A 13,296-nucleotide genomic window follows, 5' to 3' on the forward strand; every position below is an offset into this window, starting at 1 on the left:
ATTTTGCCTGCAGGGTTTGCTTTGGTTGGTTCCATTCCATAATTTCTGTCTTATTTCTATTCACCTTATATCCGGATATCTTTCCAAACGCTTCTACTTTTGCCATCAAGGTAGGAATAGCCCTATTGGGGTCTAACGTGCAGAGTAAAAGGTCATCAGCGTATAAGGCTAATTTTACTTAAACCTTTTACTTACACAGCACCTTGTCCTTTTGACTATGTAGGGCATTTCTTGGGGTGACATTGTAATAAAAGGGGAGTTTTAGGACTAGCAAGGGGTTTTAAATGCCAATTCGACATGGCAGTGCAACATTGCATTCAGACTGCAATGGCGGCTCTGGGACAAGTTATAGAGTGCTACTTATGTGGGTGGCACAATAAGTGTTTCAGACCCACTGGTAGCATTTAATTTACATGCCCTAGGTATATGGTATTCCATTCTATAAGGGATTTTCAAGTAAATGAAATATGCCAAACAGGTGTAAACCAATTATACCACGTTTTCGGGAGAAAGCACAAGCACTTAAACACTGGCTAGCAGTGGTAAAGTGCACAGAGTCCTAAACCCAACAAAAACAATTTTACCAAAAAGGGGAGGAGGGAGTCAAAATGTTTTGGGATGACCCTGCAGAAAAGGCCATTTCCAACAGATAGGAAAGGTGGAGGCAGATACCTCCACATGGAGGTTTGTGAATAGCATTTTGTAGTAGATGATTAGTACTATTGTAGCCCTTACAAATGTGCTACAAAATGCAGCGTGTGAAAACGTTGCTTAATCTCTCGCTGTCTAACATAATACTGTAGGATGCTTTTTGGCATCAAGCTCCCCAAGTCACTTGGGCTAGGTTCATGCTATTTTCAAAAAACCTCTCAAAAATCACCCACGTTCATCACTAATTTTTATTCCCCAATTCCTTAGTATCCTGGCCACCTCTCTGGGGCTACCCGTCCAGTCACCAAAGGATTTTTGGGGGAACAAATAAGAGGAGAATTACCCGACTCAGAACTGGTGTCAAAGATATCTGTATTCTACTGAGATGGGTGATGCAGCTTCTTAAAGGTAAAGGTAGATCTAAAACCTAAGTCCATACTAGCTCTCTCTCACTCTTTTACTCTGTCTGTCTCAGTGTCTCTTTCGCTCTCTCTCTCTCTCTGTATCTTGCTCTCTCTTAAGTTCTTTGAAATCTCTTTGCCTCTATCTTCCTCCCTCCTCTAAAATGTCCTTGGTGTGGAGATACACCAGCCCACTTTCTGCACACTTCTGCATTGTGCTAGAGAGCAAGGTATCTGGCAAGACATAACTTGAACATGATTGAGGAATAAAAATGGCTACACTGATTTATTAATGCGTGATCGTTAAGACAGGCACCTGTAGGAAAACCTGTAGAAAAAAAACACTAATTGGCGTATTCAAAAGTTTTTTTGTGTAACTTTGAACTCTCCAGGAAAAAGTCCTAAGTATGTTGACTTAGCATGGGCTAAATCTACAAAAACGTGTCTGTAACCTCTGTATTTGTGAGAGCCTCCCAAATCTGTACACCTGGGAGTTCCAAGAGGAATATTGGAGGAGTGGGTGAGTAAACTACTTTCAAATAAGGTAATTAGATTCACAGCCCTTTTCTTTTGGGTGTTCACAAATATTTATAATGCATTTTCCAAAGTCATTTGCAAACCTTGAAATGACACTTAATCATCCAGGTGTTAGTTGTACAGGTGCCGCTTCATTAAAAAAATGTTTTTTTTTTATTTTCAAATTTGCACCAGCACTAATCCGGAAAAGCATCCATTTTTTATCAAATGCTAACTCGGAAAGTTTTTTTGCATGGTCATAAATCCACTGAGTGTGAACATATCCAGCTGCACAAGCGCACATGCCAGCCCTTAGAAACCCACGCATGTTGATGCTGCTCCCAGACTAGGACTAGGAGTTTGCAAGCAGATCATTGAACAGACCATAATCCCGTCCCCTTGTGTTAACTGGGAGCCAAAGCAAAACCGATCGGCGAACGCGCACCTGGTGCTTTGTTGTGCATGGTAGAGGGAAGCCCTGTGGGCAGCACCAGATCTTCCTGCACCACCCTCGTCCTCCCTTCAGAACCTGTGGATGTGTAAACTGCAGGTAACCATTTTCTTTGACACATGTATTGACTCAATTTTGTGAGTCAGTCCTAAACAGATGAAGCTGCACCACTATTGACATCTAGACAGACAGCAGAGTCTCAGCCATTCCCCGAATATAATTTCTGCAAAGTTTTTGTGCAAGAAGAATTGCAATCTTATGAAACGACGATTAAAAGACAGTGCTCAGAAGTGTTTATTCTTCTCAGTGTCTAAAAGCGGCAGGTTCTGTTCGCGGATCCGTCCCCATAAGTATGTGGCTTCTGAATTTATGAGAGTGTCTCTGAGACATGTTTTGATAGTCCTAGAGATTCCAGTTGTAAAAGGTCAACTTGTTTGTCTTTCAGTCTTATGTCACAAGTGTCAGATTCTTCACCTCACCTTCTGTCTCTAGTCCCAAATGTCACCCTCATTTCTCATTCCCCATCTTGTTTACATCGTGCTCAGAGTACAGCTCTCGGGCAGGACGGCGCAGCCTGACCACAGTGAATGTCAAAACGGCTGCTTTAATGAAACTTTATTAAGTCCTCTGTACTTCCAAAATGCCCCCGCCATGCGTCTCAGCCTGGGTCACAACAAACAAACTTTCCCTAACATCTTGACGTCCTGTACAAAATAACTTCCCACCTGAAGCACCTGCGCATCAGTGACAACACTCACAGACGTACCCTGTCTCACTAAAATGACCCATCAGCAACAACCGGATAATGAGAATGCCTTACCATCTGCTACGGTATGGAGGGTGGGAGGCAAAAATCTGTCACTGGTCCGGCTGACCGGCGTGTCACACTTGGAGATAAAGGAGGGATCAAGGCTCTCTCCTTTGAAGTGCCTGGCCCCAGCCCGCAGCCCTTTGCACCAATGACATCCCCCTTGGACACTGGACCACATCACCTGCCTGAAAAGCCGGGGTATAGGGCTCAAATTGTCCACCCCCTCAAACCTCATTAGGTGAGACGGCGCATCAAGAAAACCACGAGTCACAGAGTGAAAAAGGCAGCTTTAATTAAACAAGTGTATGCTGCAGGTTAAGGTTACCAACTGGCATGGGGGCAAATTCAGGACGGTGAGTGTAAAAATTCAGGACAAAGGGTCGAAATTCAGAATAGAAATTCAGGACAGAAGGTCAAAATTGAGGAACAAAAATTCGCAACAAAAGGTACGTTTTACAGGCATATAAGAGGGGGTCCCGCAATAGAATATATGAAAGTAAATAGACAACCAACAAAAGTGCTAGTCAAAATAAGTTTACCTTAGTTTGAGACAATCATGCACTTCACGTTTTTGCAGTATGCGCCCAGTTTTGTGCAACTCTGCAGGTCTTTTTTGTGGTATTTCATATGATCATAATATATTTATATGGTTACTGCACTTGGTTGTCCGGTCTAATATTTTGTTTACAGTTCATGGTCCTGAGCAAGCATGTGTGGTGAGAGAAGTGGTCAGAAAGATCTGCTGGGATGGACTTTATTACTAGCATCTCATATCTGAGTGTCACTGTGAGATGTAAAGCAGCCTGCATATGATGTAGCTGAATGGATCCTGCACTGCTGGGCTAGAGTGCAATCCTCCGAGTGGCCAGCTTTGTGTCAGATGAATATAGCATACATATAATTTCAGCAAAATCAAAAGTTCTTGGCTAATGTGAGACCTAATAATTTGTGCCAACGTCCATGGGCAAGTACATTTGAAATATGAAAATTGCACCAAGTCACTGAACTGCTGTTCGCATATACAGCATAAGAGAGCACAAGGATAGTACCACATCTCCCCCGCCCCGTGCGTTCCTATTTCCAGAGCATTGAAAGTATGCTTTGCGTTAAATCCATAATTTGTGCATGAGAAAGTGAAAGCAGACTCTGGGAAAAATAAAACACGCACATTCTGTTCATAAAATGTCTAGCCTAGCAGTTTATTTTCTTTTTTCAGTTGCGCAGGCTTGAGGGATCTGTAAAAGGAATATGGTAGGGTAGGGGAAGCACATGATGAAACTACTACAGCGCACTACACAATCAATTTCACAATAGCAGGAGTGCAGAGAAACAATTTGGGGAGCGCCGTATAAAATGTTGTCATAACAGGAGTAAAAATTTAGAAGGATGACATTAGCATAGAAACAGTAATCATTGTAGCATGTCTACATAGATGTGCAAAAGGTGTATGACATGAAAGCGTGACAAGGTAATTGCCTGATTTATGCTAACCCTGAGATATTGAAATGTCGACAGTATAACAAATCCAGTCCAAAAAGATGCCAGCAAGATATAGACTAGTAAATCTGAGTGTAAGCAAGAAGAGTGGGCGAAAGTAGGGTAAAGGTAGGAGAGCAGTATAGTTATACCAAGAAGCTGAGGATCACAGGTGGGGCAGTATAGCCTAAAGTGTCATGCCCCCTCCCTTGTAGCTTGTTTTATGTGTCAGCAGATTTACTGAGGTGATATCCTGCAAACCCCTAAGGTTTATGTCTCCACTGACTCTAGCTTGCAGGACACAAATGACCTTAAAAGGTGCATGATATATTTCTGCTGACTGCTGTAGTAAAATGATAAAGAAAAGCTACAGGAGAGCCCTATGTACAGTACCTAGTACAGGGCTTTAAGTGGGATGAAAAAACGAATTGGAGGGTCTGTCTATGGGGCTTGGCCGATGTTACTAAGGGTGTGGCTTAAAAACACGTAAATTAAGAAATCTGTGCTCAGCATATTTTGCCGCCCGACTGGTAAATTTGCTGCTTCTGTCAGTGCATCCAGATAAATAACACAATAAGTAACATTCCACCTAGAACGAGCAAGGACTATTGGCTTTGTCATTGGTTGTTAGTTGTTGGAAAGCAGTTCCCGGGAAGGCTGCGGAGTGTGCTCCCGTCCACCCTGGGGCCCACCTTTCCCAGAATTAGGCCGAGCAAGAGCAGAGAGGCCCTGCCTGGCAGGGTCTCGCACCTAGGATCGCACGCGCTGCGCTTACTCTCTCTTCGGATAGAGGGACACCACACAGTAGGTCGTTTAAAAGGTAATAAGTCTTTATCGATAGTTGTCAGGGATCTTTATGATCCGGTAAGCAGGTACCAAAGTAAATGCCACAAGCGGCAGCAATCTTGTGATGAGGGAAAAAGGGGGTAGCGGGACAGTCTTTGAATCAGTGTCTCTGCGAGGTATCCGGCGCACAGCTCTCAATCCTCGAGCTGAGGGGATGTTGCTTCTCTCGGCAATCTCTGCCGGTTCTCTTGGAGGAGCGGGCCGCGAGTCACTCAGCAGGCACCGGAGAGTCTTAGTTCAGGGAGCCGCGACGGCGTCAGCAGGGCTCAGATGGATCAGAGTTCGGGGAGCCGCGACGGCGTCAGCAGGGCTCAGATGGTTTCAGGGTTCGGGGAGCCGCGACGGCGTCAGCAGGGCTCGGATGGTTTCAGAGTTCGGGGAGCCGCGACAGCGTCCGCAGGGCTCAGGTGGTTTCAGAGTTCGGATAGCGATCTTCTGTTCGGTGAGCGATCGAGCCGCGACCAGGTCAGCAGGCTCTCGTCAGTCCAGGTCTTCTCTGCCTCTCATCCCTTCAGCACCCCTTGTTATACTTCCCCTCCTCTTTGAAGTCTGGGGTCCTCGCGGAGAGGGGTCTGGTGCCTGGGGGGCGGTGTGTCGGGGTTTCCTGTCGCTCAGCCCCTTGATCTGTTCAGATGTGTCCGGGAGGGACTCCAGACGCCCAGCAGGAGAGGCGCCCGCTCACCGGGGGCCTGGTGGTCGATCGAAACCTCCCTCGGGGAAGAGACCAGAGGTGTGACAGAGTCGGCGCCTCTCGGTCTGGTTTGGGGGGGTGTCGTTCTCCCTCGGCCGGGCATGCGTGTTGGGGATCTGTTCGGCCCTCGAGATGTTGGTCCACGGAAGCCGAAAGGCCGTGCCCACGAGGTTCGGCGTGTTGGTAGTGTGACTTGCTGGTCGGGAGGGCCCACGCCACGAGGCCGGTCTCACATTAGTTGTATAAGACAAATAAGCAACAACTTTGGCTTCATTGTAAATAACATTGAACATGCTTCAGTTCTAAAATATGAGACTGTGAAAAAACTGTAACCAGTCTCTTTGAAGTTACATAAAAGGCAGTGAAGGGTGGAACTGCTGCAGAGTTAAGATTTTGTTTCCACCCTGAGGATTAGGGCAAAAATGGAGAGCCAGATAGGGAACCGTCTCAACTCTAGCTTTTTAGAACTGCCCCTGGTGACGAGCACCGGCAGGACCCGGCCCACTTAAAGTGAAGCTGGTAAAGCATCCTGATTCATGAGGCACAGCACACATCCCATCTGTGATTTATTTGGATGTTAGTTTCAGGGTGACATCGATATATGTATATTTATTGCAGCTAACATACTACCACTGTCCAGAGCCTGCATTTCCACAGTGAAAAGTGCAAGAAGAAAAAAATCTTGTTTACTGCATGAAGAAAACCAACAGGTCAATCCACCAGGGGCAGCATGTGATAAAGTTTTTTTTAGTTGCAAAGTCTTTGAATCATGCTACCGATAGCAAAACATAATTTTACAATGCACAGAACCGGTTTTAAGAGTGAGGAAAGTGTTTCTGAATTGTAAAAGGGGTTTTGCGACACCTTCCGAATTGTAAACATGAGATAGCATGAAAGAGCTATTCGCATACTCTTTGTGAGATGCAATGTAATGTAACAGTGGTTTGTTACCTCAGTTGTAGTTGCAAAGCACACACTTCACAGCTGAGCTTGGAACACCTTAACAATACCATGGAAAAAAGAAGAAATCTTTCACCTCAGGCAGCTTTAGGTCAATTAACACCTAATTATTTCTCATTCAAGCAGCCTTTACATGCCTAACCAGTCCCCAGAATTAAATTTCTTTGAAGCAGCCCTGCACCCTGCCTGCCCCTCCCTCTGAATCACTGCACAGGAGACCCCCTCCCTTCTGCCTAAGCTGAGCCATCTCAACAGCTGAACATTTGTCCTTTGGCACCAAGGCTAAACTTATGGACAAATGCAGTCGTGGTAACTTCTTTCACGGACAACGGACACAACAGTAAATTCACAGACAGTCCGTGAAATTACGGACGATTGATCACCGTACTGAAGGTAGGCAACCCTTGGCAACGTGTCATACAGGCTAAGTTGAACCCTGGCCTCACAAAACACTGAACAACGTAAACCAGCTACCCTACCCAACAAACCCGTAACATTACCTTGAAGAAACAAACTATCATCACTCCAAACCTACATCAATCTAAACATCACCACAAATAGTCCAACCTGTTAATTTCCTCTTGACTTCCTAATTACCCCCCTTCCCAGTGTATCTCAACCTGGGTCTCAACAAAGAAATTTGTCAAAAATCATTACCACCCAGAAAAACCTTTCAAGCATTTTCCTACCCTTCAAAAATCCTTAAAACACACTCTATAAGGGCCTCTCCAAGAAATTCGCAGAAAGCTCTTCGGGGCATATTATCAAAGGCCATTTTGCCTCTTATTTGGCTTTAAAAGCCAAAAAAGCACTGAAAATTGCATTGCCCTATTTACTAGGCGGCGCTAACATGCATTAGCGCATGTTAGCAGCCGGATTTCTAACGCCTCGCCTCGCTTTTCCAATGAGATGTAAAGTAGGCGTTCCAAGAGGCAAAGTAGGCATTCCTATGAAAATACAACGTAGAAGAGGGAGTCACCACACCAGTGCTGTATTTACAAGGTGGCCCTGGACTTGAGGAGCGATATCAAAACTCCCGCTAACCGCGGATATCGTCGAAAAATGACGTCAGCAAAATACTCAACTTAGCCATATGCATAATGGGAGGTGGATTATAAGGTTACATCCACTTCTCCCTATTTTCAACATTTTCTTCTGCGCAGTTCTAACAACGCTGGTTTTCATGTGATATTGATGGAAATCGCCGTATATCGCCGGATTTCACATCGCCTGTTGGCAAATCGTTGCAAATATGCCGCTAACATGGCGATGTGATCCGGCGATAATGAAAAACGTGCTAGACGCGTTTAGCAATATTTAGCGCTCGTTGTTGATAATATGCCCCTTCTTATTTGTAAAAAGTAAAGGTCCATTGCAATATTTGTCAAAATAACTCTGTCATCTCCAAAGAAGTGCCGCCCCACAAACATATCCTGTGTGCTCCACTACAAAAATGCCTTACTTTTTTTTAAACCTCTGCATCTCTCTGTTGCACATCCCCCATGCATTATCAATAGGCCCAAGTCTCCTGGCATCTCTCTATTTCACCTCCTAGACAAAACCTCCATCGATAACATGGTTGTGCCTGATCAAAACCTTTTAAGTTCCAGAATATCCTCCTTCATACTCTTCAAGAAAGGTAAGCACTTCACTTTCACCAGATCATTCACCCCAGATGAATCAGCAGAACACCCAGACATGGTGAGTCCAGAGACAGCAAGTCCACCTTTGGCAACAAAGCATGCTAGTGCATTCCCCCTTTACTGAAACCACTTCATTTCCACGTTAAGGTTAACCCAATTACTTTTCAAACTCTGGCGTCTCCACTTGTCGAGTTCCCCATTTCAGGAATGATTGCCCACAAATCTGAACTCAGGCCCAGACAGATATATGAAGCTTTTGCATTGTCGCAATACAAGGACATCACAATGGCTTCAGTAATATTTACAAAGCCACGCAAGGGGCAATTTGTGCTGCCTTGCGTGGTTTGTGAAGAAATGTAACGTAAGATAGCTGCTTGCAATGTGTTATGTTTCATTTCAACCTGGGAGATGTTTCATGGGTGCAGCACCGGCATTCCTATGCATCCACCCATTCACATATTTACAAAAGCTGGTAAACCTGGGAATGCATAAAAATACTACACCTTCCCCAGTGAGGGCTAATGAGAAGAAATATCTTTATTTCTCTGCATTGTTTACTCTTTCCACGTGTGCTGCATTCTGCGGCACACATTGAAAGAGTAAAATGCATCTAAGGATTGTTTTTGAACGGGAAAGTGTCCCTTCCTGCATAAAACAACATTGCCTGTAACACAGGCATCCTTGCACTATATTGCAATGTTGCAAGGGTCCCTGCATTGGCGCTAGGCAGCACAGTGTGCCAGTGCAAGGAGAGAGCAGAATTGCTCCATATCTCTGTAAATATGGAGCATTTCTGCTCTATCCCTTTCACGCAACACAGCGCAGCAACATTGCTTGCTGCCCTGTATTGCGTGAAATATTAGTAAATGTGCCCCTCAATGTGCTCTCAATGAGGCCCAGCAAAACAACCTGAAACAAATAAATAAGATCAGCATATTAACTAACATTTAATCCAGGACCCAGCGTGGTTTGACACGGAGTGATTAACAGTCAGATCTCCGGCATCCTCTTTCCTTGATATTATTTCCTGAACTTCTGCTTTGGGGGATCTTCAGCAAACTCAAAATCTTATGCAAAACTCCTAACACCTGTGCTGCCAAGACTCTGGGCCCATCAACATGTCTCAAAGCCATCCTCCCTCACATACCCACCCATATATCTTCTCCACAATATAAATGGTCAAACCCATTCACATCGGGATATGATCATAATCTCACCAATCTCCCTCGGACTCTCTTATCCAATTTTGACTTTGTTAACCCAAACTGGATAAAGTCATCTTTGTCAATTACATCCTCAAGATATAAGTCTTTCTTCATTTTGGACCCTAACAGTTTACCAATCTTAGGCCCAAAAAACAGTCACACCATTATAAAAGAAAACACTCTCTTGAAAATCCCTACAATTGCTTGAAAAACCCTGCGTTAATCTTTTTAAGATGCTCAATTGTTTTTCAAATATCTTTATTTGCATTTTTTGTATAAGTAACAATGTACATATATGAGGAAGGGATCTGCTAATGTCAGCAGGTGCGACAGACATTATCATGCGTATGTTCATACATAATAAGATTTAGCCAACACCGGTTCTGTATATCAGGCAAGTGTACACAGTGTTGTAATTTTAATTCATAGTATTGGTCTTATATTTTATATGAGTCGCTTCCATATGTCCATTGAGGTGACAGTATATTTGCCTTACCCTACCCCGATGTTGTCCTTTATCTGTTTGCCCATCCAGCATTGTCATGGTCTTTCGTACCTCATTGTCCATTTCGTGGATACAGCTTGGCACAAATATAACATAATACATAACCAAACAATCAAAATAAGAAAAGTGAAACCATCATCAATCTGGCACGCCTGGGTCATTGTATGTGAGGAATACAGGATATATCCACATTTTGGCTATGGTATGTTCGCCGACCTTTACCTCACGATATTTGAAGGGGTGAGCAATGTTGCCCCTCCCTTCTTCTTGCTCATTGCCCCTTTCAATGCCTCCCTCACGCATACCAATGTTTGGTTTGTCCTGAACCTGAGGCCTGGTGTGTCTTGAGATCTATGTCTGAGTCCTGCTGTTCTGCAGTCTGTGAGGAGCTGCTCTCGGTCTCTCTATCTATATGTTTTAAATCCACAAGTATTGCATCCCAGTATTGTGCAATGGGATACTTACGCAGGCCGGCTATGTCCTCCCTGTGCAATGATGTGCATTCTGCCTGTGACTACACCATCAGTGAATTTTCCCAGCTGTTAAGGACAGGGGATTTATTATTTTTCCATGCTTTGGTAATTAGTGTCTTGGCAACTATGAGACCTAGGTCAGTAAACCTAGATGTGACTATGTGTTTCTTCGACCTGGGGTAGAAACCTAGTATGCATGCTTTCCATGTCTGTAGTGGTGGCCTTCCGGTACATGTCACAAGTGTTGCAATTATTACCTGCCAGTATTTTTGCTGGGGGGTGCTTGACCACAACATGTGGAGGAGGTCTGCATTTGTCTGTAGGTAGCGAAGGCATGCCGAGGTAGTCATGTGGAAATACTTGTTCAGTTTATCCAGGGATGGGTACGCCCTGTGTGTGATGTACGTTTGTATGAGCTGGAATTTGGAATTTCTCTGTTTCCACATGGGATTGGCCAAAATCATGTCCCATTTGTGGTCTGTCCATGGACTTCCCCTGTCCGCCTCTGACCTCGCACGCAGGGCCACCATAGGTTGTGTCGTGTGGGTTAATAGCGCCTCCACCAGCAAGTGTACTATATGCGAACAGTTTACCCATTACATGTAAGTATTGTATTAGGAGATGCCTCTCCGGCTCTGTGTACATGTCTCCCCAAGCCGCTGAAAGTGATCTTGTGATGGAGTTATGTAGCAGGAATTGGCTGGTTGGCAGGTTGTAGTCCTCCGCCAGTCTCTCAAAGGGTATCAGAGTGCCATCAGCAAATAGATCCCCTAGTGTATATAGCTCGGCAGCTTGTCAGTGTGGAAGCACCCTATAGGAGGTGCCCATCCTGCCTCTAGGCGTCCCCAGAAGTGGCAATAGTGGGGCATAAGGGACTGTATTCCTGGTAATGTATAGGCTTTTTCTGTAACAACGGTGGGCCAGGGTAAGTCAAGCCTGTGGTGGGTCTCGGTATAAAAAGATGCCCAGGTATCGAAAAGTGGATGGCTGCCAGTGGAGGGGAAAGTTATTTATGTGCAGATTCCGGTTGGTAATCCCCCCCCGAAAGTGGTACAGGCATGACTTTGTCCAGTTTACCTAAGGCCCGATACCGTCGCAAAGTTCTGGAGTGTTTCTCCTATGGTGGCAGGTATGTTATGCAGGTCCCCTGAGGTATAGGCCGTCCCCCAGCCAGATGCCCCAGTCTGTGCCTTCGTTACAAAGCTGTGACACCAGCGGTTCCATCGCAAGCAAAAAAAGGAACGGGGACAGGGGGCAGCCCTGCCTAGTGCCTCTAGTTGTTGTGTATGTTCTCTGATATCACACGACCCGTCCGCACCCTGACTGAGGGTTGCATGTAAAGTAGCCTGATCATGTGGAGGAATGTGTCACCCAACCCGTACCTACACAACACATCAAAGAGATATGGCCATTACTGCGAGTCAAAGGCCTTCTCCAGGTCTAAGACCAGGCAGCCTGAGTGGGGCTAGACGTCTGTCACATAGCGTTGCACCCTGAAAAGTCAGTGAATATTAAGCGCTGTACTCCTAGGGGATACAAACCCGTTTTGGTCCGCGTGTACCAGGGTCCGTACCAATGGGGCCAGTCTTGCAGCGATTATGGATGCTAGGACCTTGTAGTACGTGTTGAGTAGCGCCAGTGGTCTGTACGATCCCAGCATTTCTGGATCCCTGCCAGGCTTGGGCAGAGAGATCAGCAGCGCCTCATTCTGCGTGGTCAACCGTAGGGAATCCGTTAGTGAGGCATCATATACCCTTTTGAGTTGTGGTGCCAGTGATTCTATATAGACCTTATAAAATTCCGCCGGCAGGCCGTCTGGGCCAGGGGTTTTGCCGCTTGCTAGTGCACGCATTCCTGCCCTGATTTCATCTAGCAGTATGGGGTCATCCAATTCGAGCCTTTGTTCAGTTGTGATCTGTGGTGGGGTAATGCCTGCCAGGTACCTGCGATATCATCAGCTGTAGTTGAGACTGAGGACTTATATAGAGTGGTGTAGTGAGCCGTATATTCCCGGAGTATGTCCCACTGCGATTATAGTGCGGTGCCCTGCGTGGAGCGGAGTGATGTGACAGGCAAAGCAATACCATCCTGCTGGATGAGCCACGCTAGGAGCCTGCCAGCCTTTTCGCCTGAGTGATGTGTGTGCGCGAAATTCACTGTATAGTAAAGGCAGCGGAGTCTCTCTAGCAATCAGACGTATTATTTTCTCCTGTCATCTAGTCTCCTGCCTGAGCCCCCAACTGCTCGTCTCTCGTGGGATGCAAATCTATTTTCCAGGTTGGTGAGATCTGCCTCCAACGTTTTGCTCATGTCAGCTTGCGCACCTATTCAATGCTCTTGAATGACTGCTTTGAAAGCGTCCCATTGAATCAATGGTGACGAGGTGGAGTCTGTGTTTTCCTCAAAGTATTGCATCACGGCCGCCTCTAGTGATTCCTGAAAGACTGCATCCGCTAGTGTGTCCGGCTGCAGGCGCCATCTTGGAATCGGTGGTGTGCCAGCACACCAGTATAGTTGTAATGTGTGCAGATTATGGTACAAGTGGGTTCTCCCAAGGTATTGGGGTTCTGAGATAACTGGGAGGAGTGCGTATGATACCAGCACGAGATCAAGTCGGACATGTAGCCCATGTGTCCCTGAAAAAAATGAGGAAACCCTATTGAGTAG

This window comes from Triturus cristatus, chromosome 5_1, assembly GCF_964204655.1.
Source record: "Triturus cristatus chromosome 5_1, aTriCri1.1, whole genome shotgun sequence".
Taxonomy (NCBI): Eukaryota; Metazoa; Chordata; class Amphibia; order Caudata; family Salamandridae; genus Triturus; species Triturus cristatus.